The 12,916-nt window shown below is 44.0% G+C and overlaps 1 long non-coding RNA gene across 1 annotated transcript; it reads right to left on the bottom strand.

Annotated features, from left to right (window-relative positions):
* Positions 1-7,894: 7,894 nt before the first annotated feature.
* LOC116068041 lies at positions 7,895-10,813 on the bottom strand. The gene is made up of 2 exons (XR_004109413.1): positions 10,767-10,813; positions 7,895-7,979 (listed from the first exon to the last, which is right to left on the bottom strand). It is a non-coding gene; the product is annotated as an uncharacterized LOC116068041 (long non-coding RNA).
* Between the last annotated feature and the right edge of the window lie 2,103 nt (positions 10,814-12,916).

Here is a 12,916-nt window from a genome sequence, read left to right as displayed (position 1 = left end):
GATTCAAATCCTGCCACTTGCTAAGTGAGCAGCTGGGGAGCTTGCTTAGCCTGGCTTATTCCCTTTGATTAGAAATGCAAATAAAGGGCTGGAGAGATGGCTCCCTGTTAGAGCACTGACTGACCTTCCAGAGGACTTGAGTTCAATTCACAGCACCTACATGGTAGCTCACTATGCCTTCGTCTGGCCTACAGGTGTACATGCAGATAGAGCACGCATACACACACACACACACACACACACACACACACACACACACAGAGAGAGAGAGAGAGAGAGAGAGAGAGAGAGAGAGAGAGAGAGAGAGAGAGAGAGAGAGAGAGAGTTTAGTTCTGGGGACAATTTGGTTCTCTGTTTCCACCACATATATGGGTTCCAAGACTTGAATTCTGGCCATCAAGCTTTTTGGCAAGTGCCTTCCCATATTGAGCCATCTCACCAACCTTCTGGTTGGGTCTTCTATACTGAAATAATTATTCCTCTTGGCAAGTTGCCATGGATAGACCAGGAATAGACAGATTTTCCCAGATACATTACAAAACATGTCTTCATATGAGGCAGGCATTGAATCTGTCTTCTGTGGTGCCTCAGGGATGTGTCCAGCCCTCTTTCCAGTCTCCATTTCAACTCATCCGGACCCATGCCTGGATTGTGCCAATAATCTCCTGACTAGGACCCAATTTAATTTCTTTCCTTCGTAATTAGATATCACTAAGTCAATATTCTTTGTGGAAGACTTTCTTTATTCTCTTTTCAAGATCATAAGTGGGTTCCTTGGTGAACTAAGACTATCATGTAGGCAGTCAAAGCAGCTATGTCTCACCCCAGAGCATTTATTCAGCCATCTCGCTCTCCCACTGACCTCTTTTTTTGTCCAGGATGGCTAGCCTTGGTGTCAGCTACTCTCAACTACACTTGCTTCCCTTACACTCTTCTGCCCGGTAACTTCCCTTTCCTTTTTTAAAACCCTTTTCAATTCCAGACCTTTCCTGCCCCATGGCACCTGCCTGGTGACTCTGGCCTACCAGGAGGACTCTCATCTCAGGAGACAGACTCACAGCAGCTGTCGATGACACAACGCCAATAGCTTTTGCACCACCCGAGTTTTGGGTGGTGCCCAACATCTCTTTTCTTTCCAACAGTTTTGAGACCTGCTGGGTCTGGAGCCGTATCTCTTTCTCCATGGGTTTTGCCTTGCTCACTGTTCTATTCTCCTCAGCTCCACCATGACAGAGGAGACTCACCAAACAATGTATGTGACAATTGTGAAGTGCACATTAGCCCTTGAGAGTCCGGGTCTGTAGGAGTTTTGTGGTAACTTGGTACCCTTTTGCTGACTTTACAGTGGAGTGAGCCCTACGCTGAGTCTTTGTATTCGGTGACAAAAACTATCTTGATGAGGCCTGCAGTGTGTCCCAGGACTCTGTGTCTGGCTTGCATAGATTAAAGTGTCATCCAAAGCAGCGAAGGCCAGCACGGGTTTTCCATGGAGAGTTCATAGCAGCACAGTGAAAAGCATATGGGTTGGGTTGGCTAATTGCATTCACTAGAAAAGTGCCCACCTTCCCCTCCTCTTTGCCTTACATCTGCACCTTCTAGTGCTGTTTCCTATGCTAATCTGAACTTGGCAATGGGATCCATTTTCAATCACTAAGACAGAAGCAAAAATGTTTTGGGTAAAGACTTAAAAAAATCCTTTGGGCTTTTACTCGTTTGCTCTGGCAACCTTGAACAAGGGTAGTGGATGAGCCCTGGCTAGCCATTGCGATTATGTTATTTAGCTGGTTGTCTTCCTTTCCTCAGTCAATGGTCAGTCCATGTATAGGCTGGTTTTGTGTGTCGACTTGACACAAGCTGGAGTTATCACAGAGAAAGGAGCCTCCCTTGAGGAAATGCCTCCATGAGATCCAGCTGTAAGGCATTTTCTCAATTAGTGATCAAGTGGGGCAGGCCCATTGTAGGTGGTGCCATGTCTGGGCTGGTGGTCCTGGGTTCTATAAGAAAGCAAGCTGAGCTAGCCAGAGGAAGCAAGCCAGTAAGCAGTATTCTTCCATGGCCTCTGCATCAGCTCCTGCCTCCAGGTTCCTGACCTGTGTGAGTTCCAGTCCTGACTTCCTTTGGTGATGAACTGCAGTGTGGAAGTGTAAGCTGAACAAACCCTTTCCTCCCCAACTTGCCTCTTGATCATGATGTTTGTGCAGGAATAGAAACCCTAACCAAGACAGTTCAACCTAGGAGTTGAGCTACCTTGATTACCAGCATCTGACTATAGAAGCACCCATGAACCTGACTTAGCCAGGTTAAATCCTGGGCTAAGCCTACATGTTTGGAGAAAAGATGGCTTTGATAAGAAGTCTGCTGTATGTTCCTGAGACCTTCAAGGACTGGCATATATAGGATGAACACACACAGTAGTGAACAAAATAGGGAGCTATTGAATTAAACTAAGTCTCAACGTCACTGGGAAAATGACAGTAGGTGACAGACTAGACAATATTCCCCCTTTAATTTCTGTAGAAACCCAGGGAACATAAAACATTTGGTTGTCAACACTGAAGGATCACAAGCAGGAGGAGAATGGTGTTTTCAGGAGAAATCAGAAATCAAAGAAGCCTTCTGAGCCCTGAGAAATAAGAGGGTGGGCTTGGATTCCACTCTTTTGGGTTGATGTAGATCAAAGTTTGACTCAGGACTTCTAGAGAAGGGTTAGGCTGGGGTTGAGGATCTGTGTGTAAAGAACAGCTGAATTGTGCGCTAATAAGAGTATGCAGAGAGAGAAAGGGGACAGGAGCACATAGTGGGGACATAGCCTGGAGAGAACTCAGGGCCAGTTTCTTAAAAGAGTAAGCTTGGAATAATGGTTAGTAATTTTAGTGCCATTCCCAGTTTATGAAAGTCGTCTCATTTTAATCTAGTAGGCTAGAAACGGTCAGGATCATAGCTTTGCCCATTTCATCTCTTACAAAATGGGCAGAACCATTAAGGCATTTAGAAATGTTTCCCATCCAATAAGATGGAGAATGCATGGTAGAGAGAGAAATCCTAGAGCTGTAACAGAACCTGGCAACAGGGAGCTAACAGTCCTCCAAAAAAGCATCGTCAGGAGGCCTGGGGTGAGGAAGATCGTCAAGAAGCTGGGTAGGGGGGGGGCTGGTGAGATGGCTCAGTGGTTAAGAGCACCGACTGTTCTTCCAGAGGTCATGAGTTCAAATCCCAGCAACCACATGGTGGCTCACAACCATCCTTAATGAGATCTGATACCTTCTCCTGATGTGTCTGAGGACAGCTACAGTGTACTTACATATAATAATAAATAAATATTAAAAAAAAAGAAGCTGGGTAGGAGCTACAGCGGCCAGAGAGAGAATACAAACGGAGAGAGCGGGAGGGAGGACTGGGGGTGACCTCCCAGGAACATTGGGGTGCCAGGGCTGAAAGGAAGGTAATGGTGACAAAAGCACATTTGTAGATAAAAATATTGTGTGAGCTGGACGGTGGTGGCACATGCCTTTAATCCCAGCACTCTGGAGGCAGAGGCAGGCGGATTTCTAAGTTCGAAGCCAGCCTGGTCTACAGAGTGAGTTCCAGGACAGCCAGGGCTACAGAGAGAAACCCTGTCTCAAAAAATCAAAACAAAACAAAACAAAACAAAAAAACTGTGTACTGTGTGACTAACTCCTTTGTATGTTTATGTAGTGGGTCCTGTAACGATAGTATAGTTAATCCATTCTTAACTCTTGGGGGTTACATGCATGCACCACCTCAATGTTGTTGATTTTCCAATGAAAGACATACATAGCCTTATTTTTAATATCTCCTAAGCAACTCAATGGCTGGGCCACTCCCAAACCCCCGTGTTTGGCCACTCCCAAACCTTGCCTCCGATACTCCTGAATTATTACTTATTAGATCTGTATTTCCTCTTTGCTACCCCAGACCCAGGCAGGGGAAGGGCCCAGGGGCCACTCTTCTTGGGCTCTTACATGGCTGAACGCTCTCTCCCTGGCATGGCAATTCTAAAAACTTCTTCCCATAGTCCCTTTGCCTGGGAGATCTAAAGTCCTATCTCTGTCTCTCTGCCCAGCCATTAGCCACAGGCAACTTAATATTTACCAATCAAAGCCAACTGGGGGGCAGGGACCCTCAGCATCTTACAGGCAGACATGTGGGTTCCTGTGTAATTTGGAGAGCCAAATTAACACAAATAGCATTAGAACCAATCCACAACAGGACCTAAGAGGGCCTAAAGGGAGTTAGGACACTGAAATCAAAGTAGATATTTACTTCTTTGCCTTGAACCCAGTGAGAGCGAGAGCAGATATTGTCTCCCACTGAAGATGCTCACTCTTCCCTGTCCTGAGGGACTACTGCCAGGATTCCTTCCTTCCAGGACGCAAGGCTCCTGGGACATGTAACTTCAGATTTTCCTTATGAGCAAATGTTGTTACATAAGACTTGGGACTGACAGTCAGGAACTTACATCTGGATGCACACAACGTAAAAGGAATGGAATCGTTCATACTTGCAACTCACAGGAGTGAGATTCTGTGCATTTCCCAGGTCTCTCTCACTTAAACCCTCACCATCCCGATCACAGTAACCTTCTCCAAGTGTTTCTGAGCAGTTCTCAGTGCATCATCTGGGTTCACCAACATTCAAGTTAGATAAGGGGAGTGAATGAGCAGCTTCCTGGTTCATCTCTGTGTCCAGCCCTGACCATTGTAGGTCCATTCATCATGAGACTGCACCCTAACAATGTAGCTAAAGCTCAATTTGATCTATCTAAAGTCCTTCTTTAATACTTATAGGATCAGGTCCAAACAACTTAGCTTGGATTAAAAAAAGCCCTTCTGTGACCCAACTGTAGTATTCAAGAATTTCTTGAATCCTGTTCTCAGTGTCTGAGAGGACAATGCAGCAGAAACCTGTGCATATGTTCGTGTACACACACACACACACACACACACACACACACACACACACATTTTTCTCAGGAGAATGCTCTGACATTTATTTGCATCTGGCTTTGGAGGGTGATTGGAAACTGCCCAGTGGCTCTGAAGATCCACCATGATGTCATTGCCACAGACCCTTGTCCTGGAGAGATTTTCACAGGAGCATCCTTCTGACCTAAGTGCAGGCTGTCATCAGATCTGGTTTTAAAATGAGTTTATAGTCATTACCATTTTTCCTTAAGCTTCTCAGAAAAGTGTCCCCAGAACTGAACCTGTGCCTTTTGCTCTCCTTTGTACTCTAGGATTCCAGAGGAGCCAGCAGAGGTCCAGTGCCTCTTTAGGAATGAGCTCTTACTCCATGTTATTCCTGGACATAGAGAGTTTAATCTTCAACTGGGAATTGAGGTGAGATAGATTGTACTGGGATGAATACATGGCTGTCACATCTTTAGCCTTGAAAGCTAACATTCTGAATTCTCTTCCATAGGTAGACTAATCTTTCCAACTAAAAGTAAAATCAAAGGAAGAGGAGTCCTGCCTGAAGAAGCCACATGCTTAGAGCCCCAGTCAGAACTTCCTGGATAGTCTCTGTAAAACCAGTTCTTCCACCTGGCCCAGTAGGAGCTGTGTTGGTGAACAGTGCTTTCCCCATTGGTGTGGAATGACATTATCAATGACCTAATTCTAAAGGCTGGGCAGTGCCCCCATCTGAGTTAAGGTCCCCAACAAGGGACTAGGGCTCACCAAACATTTGGCTTGAGTACCACATGACTTTTATCACATGCTGTCAGTTATTATTCAGTTGTAACCAAAAAAAAAAAAAAAAAAAAAAAAAAATGAGGCTACTGCTCGGTTAGTTAACAGGCCTCAGGCATCTAGCAGAAACAGGGTTTATTTAAATATTTCGTTTTCACTCACTGGAAGAGCTCTATAAGCACTCTTATAAGCCAGCTTGAGAAAGGAAAAAAGCATGATTCTGAGAGAAACTTAACTGCATTGTGGTGGCCAAATATTTAATATTTTAAAGAGGAAGTTCTAAAATTTAATAGATGGTTTTATTATTACTCTTTGGATGCAATTAACCAGGATGAACTTTAAACTGCTGCATTCTGGCTATTGAAATGGGTTTTATGGATTACACTGGTAGAGGTGGGGGGGGCCCTCTGGCAGGCTCTGGGCCTCTCCCTTGGTGTACATTATTATGGTCTCTTTAGAGACCAGCAAACAATTTTGCTGCCACTGGTCTTGTTCAAATAGAGCATGTTTACCTATGCAATACCCTTGGGAAAGGGTGTCAAGAAATGATCACCAGTTAGCAGCAGACATGGTTCCCACACACATCTGAAAAGCTCCTGAAACAGCAAACGAACACATATAGTTCATTTTTTATGTGGCTGATAAAATGTTGTATTATTAAGTCAAAAGAATACATCTGTACCACCTAGGATACTTCAGGAGGGAGCTCTCACTTTCAATACAAACGAAGGGGGGTGGCTCAACAGAAAATGCTCTGCAGGAACCAGCTGGTTAGGACTTGAGAGACAGCAGGTCTGTAAGCGTCAGATGACAGTTCTTCTAGGGGCTGTCAGGATACCCAGGATCAATTCTTAGATGTTTTAAGGTCCAAAAGAGCTACGGAGAAAACCAAATGTGGGTGGTGTTTAAACTTCTATATTGTTTTATTTCAAATGCCCAATTCCCATCTAATTGCTATATCACAGATCGCAACATTCATCCATTCATCTGCTCAGCGAATAAACAACAATAAATATTCCCCAGCTGTACTCTGGGTGTATGCAGAAGGGAACGAATACAGTGAGTGCTCGCTCCCTAGGAGAACGTATCTCACGAGAACAAGAGAGAAGCAGGAAGATCTAATCACAGACAACATGCTCCCTATACCTACACTGAGAGAGCTTGGGTTTGATTCTTACTGGGTGCTGGGTCCTCCAGTCTGCCTTCCACTGCCACCCAGCAGCCACATGACACCTGGTACACAGCAAAACATATTGGCTAAATGAATTAGGGGTGAAACTAATCTTAAAAACAAGTACAATGCTTGTCCTGTCCTGTTGATGCAAGCTAGAGTCATCTGAGAGGGGAGGGTGTTACAGTGGGCTAGACCTCTCACACCAGTTACTAACTTAGAAAATGTCCTAAAAGTCAGAGGTTCTGTAAGAAGACAGGCTGAACAAGCCATAGGAGCAAGGCAGAAGGAGCACCCCTCCATGGCCTCTGCATCAGCTCCTGCCTCAGGTTCCTTACTGTCTTAGTCAGGGTTTGTATGCCTGCACAAAACATCATGATCAAGAGGCAAGTTGGGAAGGAAAGGGTTTATTCAGCTTACACTTCCACACTGCTATTCATCACCAAAGGAAGTCAGGACTGGAACTCACACAGGTCAGGAACCTGGAGGCAGGAGCTGATGCAGAGGCCATGGAGAAATGTTCCTTACTGGCTTGTTTTCCCTGGCTAGCTCAGCTTGCTTTCTTATAGAACCCAGGACCACCAGCCCAGGCATGGCACCACCCGCAATGGGCCTGCCCCACTTGATCACTAATTGAGAAAATGCCTTACAGCTGGATCTCATGGAGGCATTTCCTCAAGGGAGGCTCCTTTCTCTGTGATGACGCCATCTTGGGTCAAGTTGACACAAAACCAGCCAGCACACTTACCCACTTGACTTCTTACCTTGACTTCCCTCAGTGGACTGTGGTTCAGGATATTGTAAGCCAAATAAACACTTCTTTCCCCATGTTGCGTTTTGTCCTGGTATTTCCTCACAGCAACAGTGACCCTTACTAACATGGTGTGACACCATGTTGTCACTCGTGAGAGCAAAAATATGAGAGCAGTTTCAGTTTGAAAACAACAGAAGAGAAGGTTTTTTTTTTTTCATCAGAAGGAAAAAGAATTAATATTTTTAGATATTTTCTTTATTTGCATCTCATGGTATCTCCTTTCCTAGTTTCCCCTCCGAAAAAAAAAAAATTTAAAAATTTCAGAAGTGTCTGAACTTCAGAGCTGGAGCATTGGTTCAGAATCAGGAGTGGTATAGGAAGAAGAGAGAATGGTTAGTAGCTGCACCATAGGCAACTGGCTGTATAAAGACAGTAAAAATTCTGTCGCTATTTTGTACAGGAATTTGCTGTATCAAGAATGAACAGGCTTGGTCAATAAAGAAGTACCTTTTTACTGGTCTTAAAATATCTTTTCTTTTATGCATATATGTGAGTGTCTGAGCTTGGTTCTTGCACAAGAGAAGAGAGAGTGTTGGACCCCTGGAACTGGAGGTATAGAAGATTGCAAGATGCTAAGGGGAGCATCTATGGTCCTCAGGAAGAGCAGCAGCTCCTTACTGCTGACCCATCACCCCAGCTCTGCTCCCTCCCTCTCTCTCTGTCTCTTTGTCTCTCTGTCTCTCTGTCACTGTCTCTTTCTCTGTCTCTCTCTGCCTCTTGGTCTCTCTGTCTCTGTCTCTCTCTCTGCTCTCTGTCTCTGTCTCTCTGCCTCTGTCTGTCTCTGTCTCTCTGTCTCTGTCTCTCTCTCTCATACACACACACTGTTATCACTGTCATCAATTTTTTTATCACAGCACTTTACATGCAACTATGTAAAGTGTTGGTTGGACTTGGATCATACCTTAGGTTAGTAAATAAGTGTTTATGTTATTTTTAAATAGGTAATCATAAAATAGAAAGTGCTAGGAACAATGAGATTGAGTGTTGAGTCTTCTCATGTGCACAGTAGGGTCTTTGTGGGAGGGTGAGGATAAACTATAAGTGACTACAGATAGAATGTTTTTAAAGATTTATTTATTTATTTATCATTAGTACACTATTGCTGTGTTCAGACACTCCAGAAGAGAGCATCAGATCACATTACAGATGGTTGTGAGCCGCCATGTGGTTGCTGGGATTTGAACTCAGGACCTCTGGAAGACCAGTCAGTGCTCTTAACCTCTGAGCCATCTCTCCAGCCCCCAGATAGAATTCTTTTTTTTTTTTTTTAAATGCAAAGGACTTTTAATGGGGTGGAAACCCTGGCAAAGCATTACAAGACAAAGAATGTCCAAAATGACATTGAGTTTTGTGTTGGCCATTTACAGCTAGACATAGGACCTGGCTTTTTAAGAATGGTTTGTATACCCAGTGAGACTACACCGGAGAAATGAATTTTTCATTTGTGAGGAGTTTTCAATTGGAAATAGCTCCTGGGTTGGGAATGAGGTCTATCTCCACATTCACTTTCAGCACTGGCTCCACTGACCGAGAACTGTGCAGGCTGCATCTGTGCTCAGTCTGAGTGCATGTGGGCATCCGTCTTGCTGTGTTTAGATGGCCTTTTTTTCTTTGTGTACACCATCTTCTCTGACTCTTAAAATCTTTTCCCTTTCTCTTTTGCAAGTTCTCTGAGCCTTTAGGAAAAGGAATTGATAGAGATACCCTACTTAAGACTGAGTGTTTCAAAGTCTCTTGCTCGCTGCGTATTGTCCAGCCAGATAGAATTCTTAATGCAGTTCTCAGCCTAAGCTAACAGGTCGATCATTTAGCTGAACACATGGAAGGGGAGTCATGCTGCTGACTTTTAAATTGGGTAAGAACTCCCCAGGGCTGACCTGCCCTGACTTTATTAACAGACCATGCTGGAGGTCAACCGAGGGCTTCATATGTGGCAGGCAAGGTTTCATCCACAAGCGAAGCCCTCAACCCCTAAGTATTCACATCTGAGCTGGCTTCACAGGGAACAGTGATGCTGGCCATTCTTTGGTGACTGCTGATGGATGTGACCATCACGGGTCATCAAGCACTTGCTCCTAAAGCATGGTGCTTAGCGGTTCTTCCAGATCCTCTACATGGCACAGCTGGTTCTACACCTTTCCATAAAACTCTCACATTGGGAACTCACTCCAGTTTCACTTAGATTTTTCGATAAAGCACTCAGTGCACCCAATTCCTAGGCTCCTTCCTCCTCTGGAGACCTGGAGATACCCCCGGCTTGGGATACATTACTTATTAGATAGGATGTCTAGTGTCTCTGTGTCAGCTTGGCAGGACTGAGGTGTTTGGACAGCAGAAAGATTTACCTAGGTCTGTCTATGGAGGTGTTTCTCACAAGGGAAGCAGATGAATCAGCAGACCAAGTTAAAAACAGCAGCCACAAGTATGTCTTCACTGGATGGACAGGCACCACCCAGTCTCCACTTTTGGAGTTGAAGTGTCTGTTTCTCTTGCCTGTGTGCAGTTTTGGTTTGGGGGGCTTTCAGATTCAAACCAGGATTTATAATACCATCGACTTCCCTACTTCTCAAGCCTGTGGCCATGGGCTCCAGGCTTCAAACTAAATGGCTGAATTATACTAATTTTTTCAGGTGTTTTTATCTCTCACATAGGAGACCATGTTACAATCTCAGGAACCATTTCCCATAATTCATTCATTCATTCTCTCTCCCTCCCTTTCTCCCCCTCCTACTGTGTGCATGCTCATATGTGTGTGCATGTGTGTCACGCACGTGTGTATAGCGTGGAGGGGGAGCTCAATGTCCAGTGTTTTTCCCAATTGCTCTTTACCCCGCTTCTTTGGATCAAGGTCTCTGATTGAACCTGCAACTTACTCTATTCGGCTCTTCTGTCTAGCCAACAAACTCCAGGGAACCTCCTTCCTCTGCCTCCCCAGCCCTGGAATTTACAGGCACACAACTCTAAACCTGACCATTTATGTGGGTGCTGGGGATCTGAAGTCAAGTTCCCATGTTTGTGTGGTAAGCAGTCTATTGGCTAATCCACCTCCCTAGCCCTGGGGTCTGTTTACCAGGCAAATGGCGAAGATGGCGAAGATGGCGTCTCCCTCAGAGTCGGCTCTAATCACTTCCTGGTTCCGGTTCAGGGTTGTATCACTTCCGAGTAGGTGCAGGCTTGTGGTGAATGTTCCTGTTCACGAGGCTCATCTTGGATTCTAGGATAGCCGATAGGGAAAAGAGCCTTCATAATCATCATTGTGAAACAGCCAGGCAGATCAGGTGCCTCAGCATCAGTAAGATTTCTATGGGTTTCTAGATGTTCCAGCCTTCTCCTGCCCCATCCTTGACAGCATGACAGAGTTGGTAGAGATGAAAGGAGTGTGTCTAGCTCCGTGACTTTTTCCTTCAGCAAAACAGAGAATGATAACCCATCCTGTCATATCATATTATCCACAACTCTCTGTCCCTCTTACATGAATAGTCAAGAAGTCAAAGAGAAATCCTCCTTTCTGTTAATTATGCCTTTTCTTTCCACCGAAGTGTGATATCTCTCCTCAATGAATTATATAAGGAAATCGTGTTACAAGGGGTTGGAGGAAAAATTCCATATCAAGCAAACTGCTGATTTGCCCATATTATTTGTGGAGAGGATTTTTTTCTCCCCTGAATCAGACGCTGATCATAATGGTCAAAACAATCCTTAGTACTTGCTCGTTATCATTCAATATGTTCAACAGAATTATTAAATTCAGAGTAATATGGTGCACCTGGTTGAGATGACGGTGAGAGATTTGGCTTCCTGTCACTTCGTTAAGGATGAATTCCACCCAAGGGTGTACTATGAACTTGGCAAATAGCGTTATAATAGTAAGAGAGTATTGCCTATTGGGCACCAGGAGTTGATGATTAAATTTAAGTGTGTACTGTCCACATAAAACAAATAATGCTCTTTTTTAAACTTTTACTGTGAACATTCATCACCAGTGTTGAAGATGCACAGTTGCTAATTATTGTGTTTTTAACTTGTAATATACTGTAAATTTTGTATAATACTACCGTGACCTTATACAGAATAGAAAAGATGACAAGAGGCTTGTAATTATCGTATGGGGAAGAAATGCCTATAATTATCTACTATTTTTAGGACCAACGTGCATGGCCTCTTAATTTACATAAGCTTTAGACGTTCACACATTTTCTGTCTTTGCTTGTGGATGATAAATTTTGCTCAAATGAAATCAAGAAGACATACTGTTATGTGAGCACTTGCTGGCTGGGAACTTGATCACAACAAGGAGCCCAGGCTTGTGTGCCAGCTAAAAAAAGGAACATTTATTTGGCTGGGATTTGTTTAAGGCAAGATTCAAAACAAAATAAAAAAATTAAAAAAAAAACTGCCCTATTACTGTACTGGGGCCTGATAACGTGTGATTATTTTTTAGAGAACTGGTTAAATTATCTTGTAGAAAAGCATTAACCTAACAAAGAGAAAATTTCTAGGATATTTATCACATGGAGGATGATTATGACAGCATGTTCTTATTAAGGTTACCCCCTCGAGCGCTCGAGGGTGCCACGCATGGGGCCGAGAGCCTCTCCCCTGGTCCTTTGAGCACTTACTTGCTGTCAGATAGGAGTGTCACCCTCAAACAAGGAGACTCTCCTAAAGACCCCGCCCTGGCAAGGCCTGTGTCTGAGATGCTGAACCAGTGGTTGAGACTGGGGGCTCTTCAAGTCAAACACTATAAAGATATAAATCAAACGCTACATATTTACAATAAGTGGCAATGGGGAGCCTGCCAGCATTCGCTTCCTAGCTGGTGGAAAGGTCATGAATAGGCTGGTCTCTGACAGTCCCCCTAAGGGTTCCACTTCAGGAAATCTGACCAAATTAAACTTAAGTTCCCTCCTTTATCCTGGAATTTTTCACTGAAAAGATCAAAAATGACGACTGCAAAAGCAGCTTGTTTTCCTAAAGCAGATAAATGGATTTAAATGGTTTGTTTTTGTTGTGGGTGTGTGTTTTAGTAAATGACTCTTACTTTTTGTTATCATCTTTGGAAATTACAAATATACAGTTATAATTTATTTTTTTTTACAATTTATTTTATTTTTGGCCTGGGTTGGGGTAGGTATATGTACACAGATACAGGTGCCCATGGAGGCTAGAGGCTTTGGGTCCCCCTGGATCAGGAGTTATAGGAGGGTGTGAGCTGTCTAA

The sequence above is a fragment of the Mastomys coucha genome, unplaced genomic scaffold (genome assembly GCF_008632895.1).
Source record: "Mastomys coucha isolate ucsf_1 unplaced genomic scaffold, UCSF_Mcou_1 pScaffold22, whole genome shotgun sequence".
NCBI lineage: Eukaryota > Metazoa > Chordata > Mammalia > Rodentia > Muridae > Mastomys > Mastomys coucha.
This window is presented reverse-complemented; position numbering and strand designations above follow the sequence as displayed.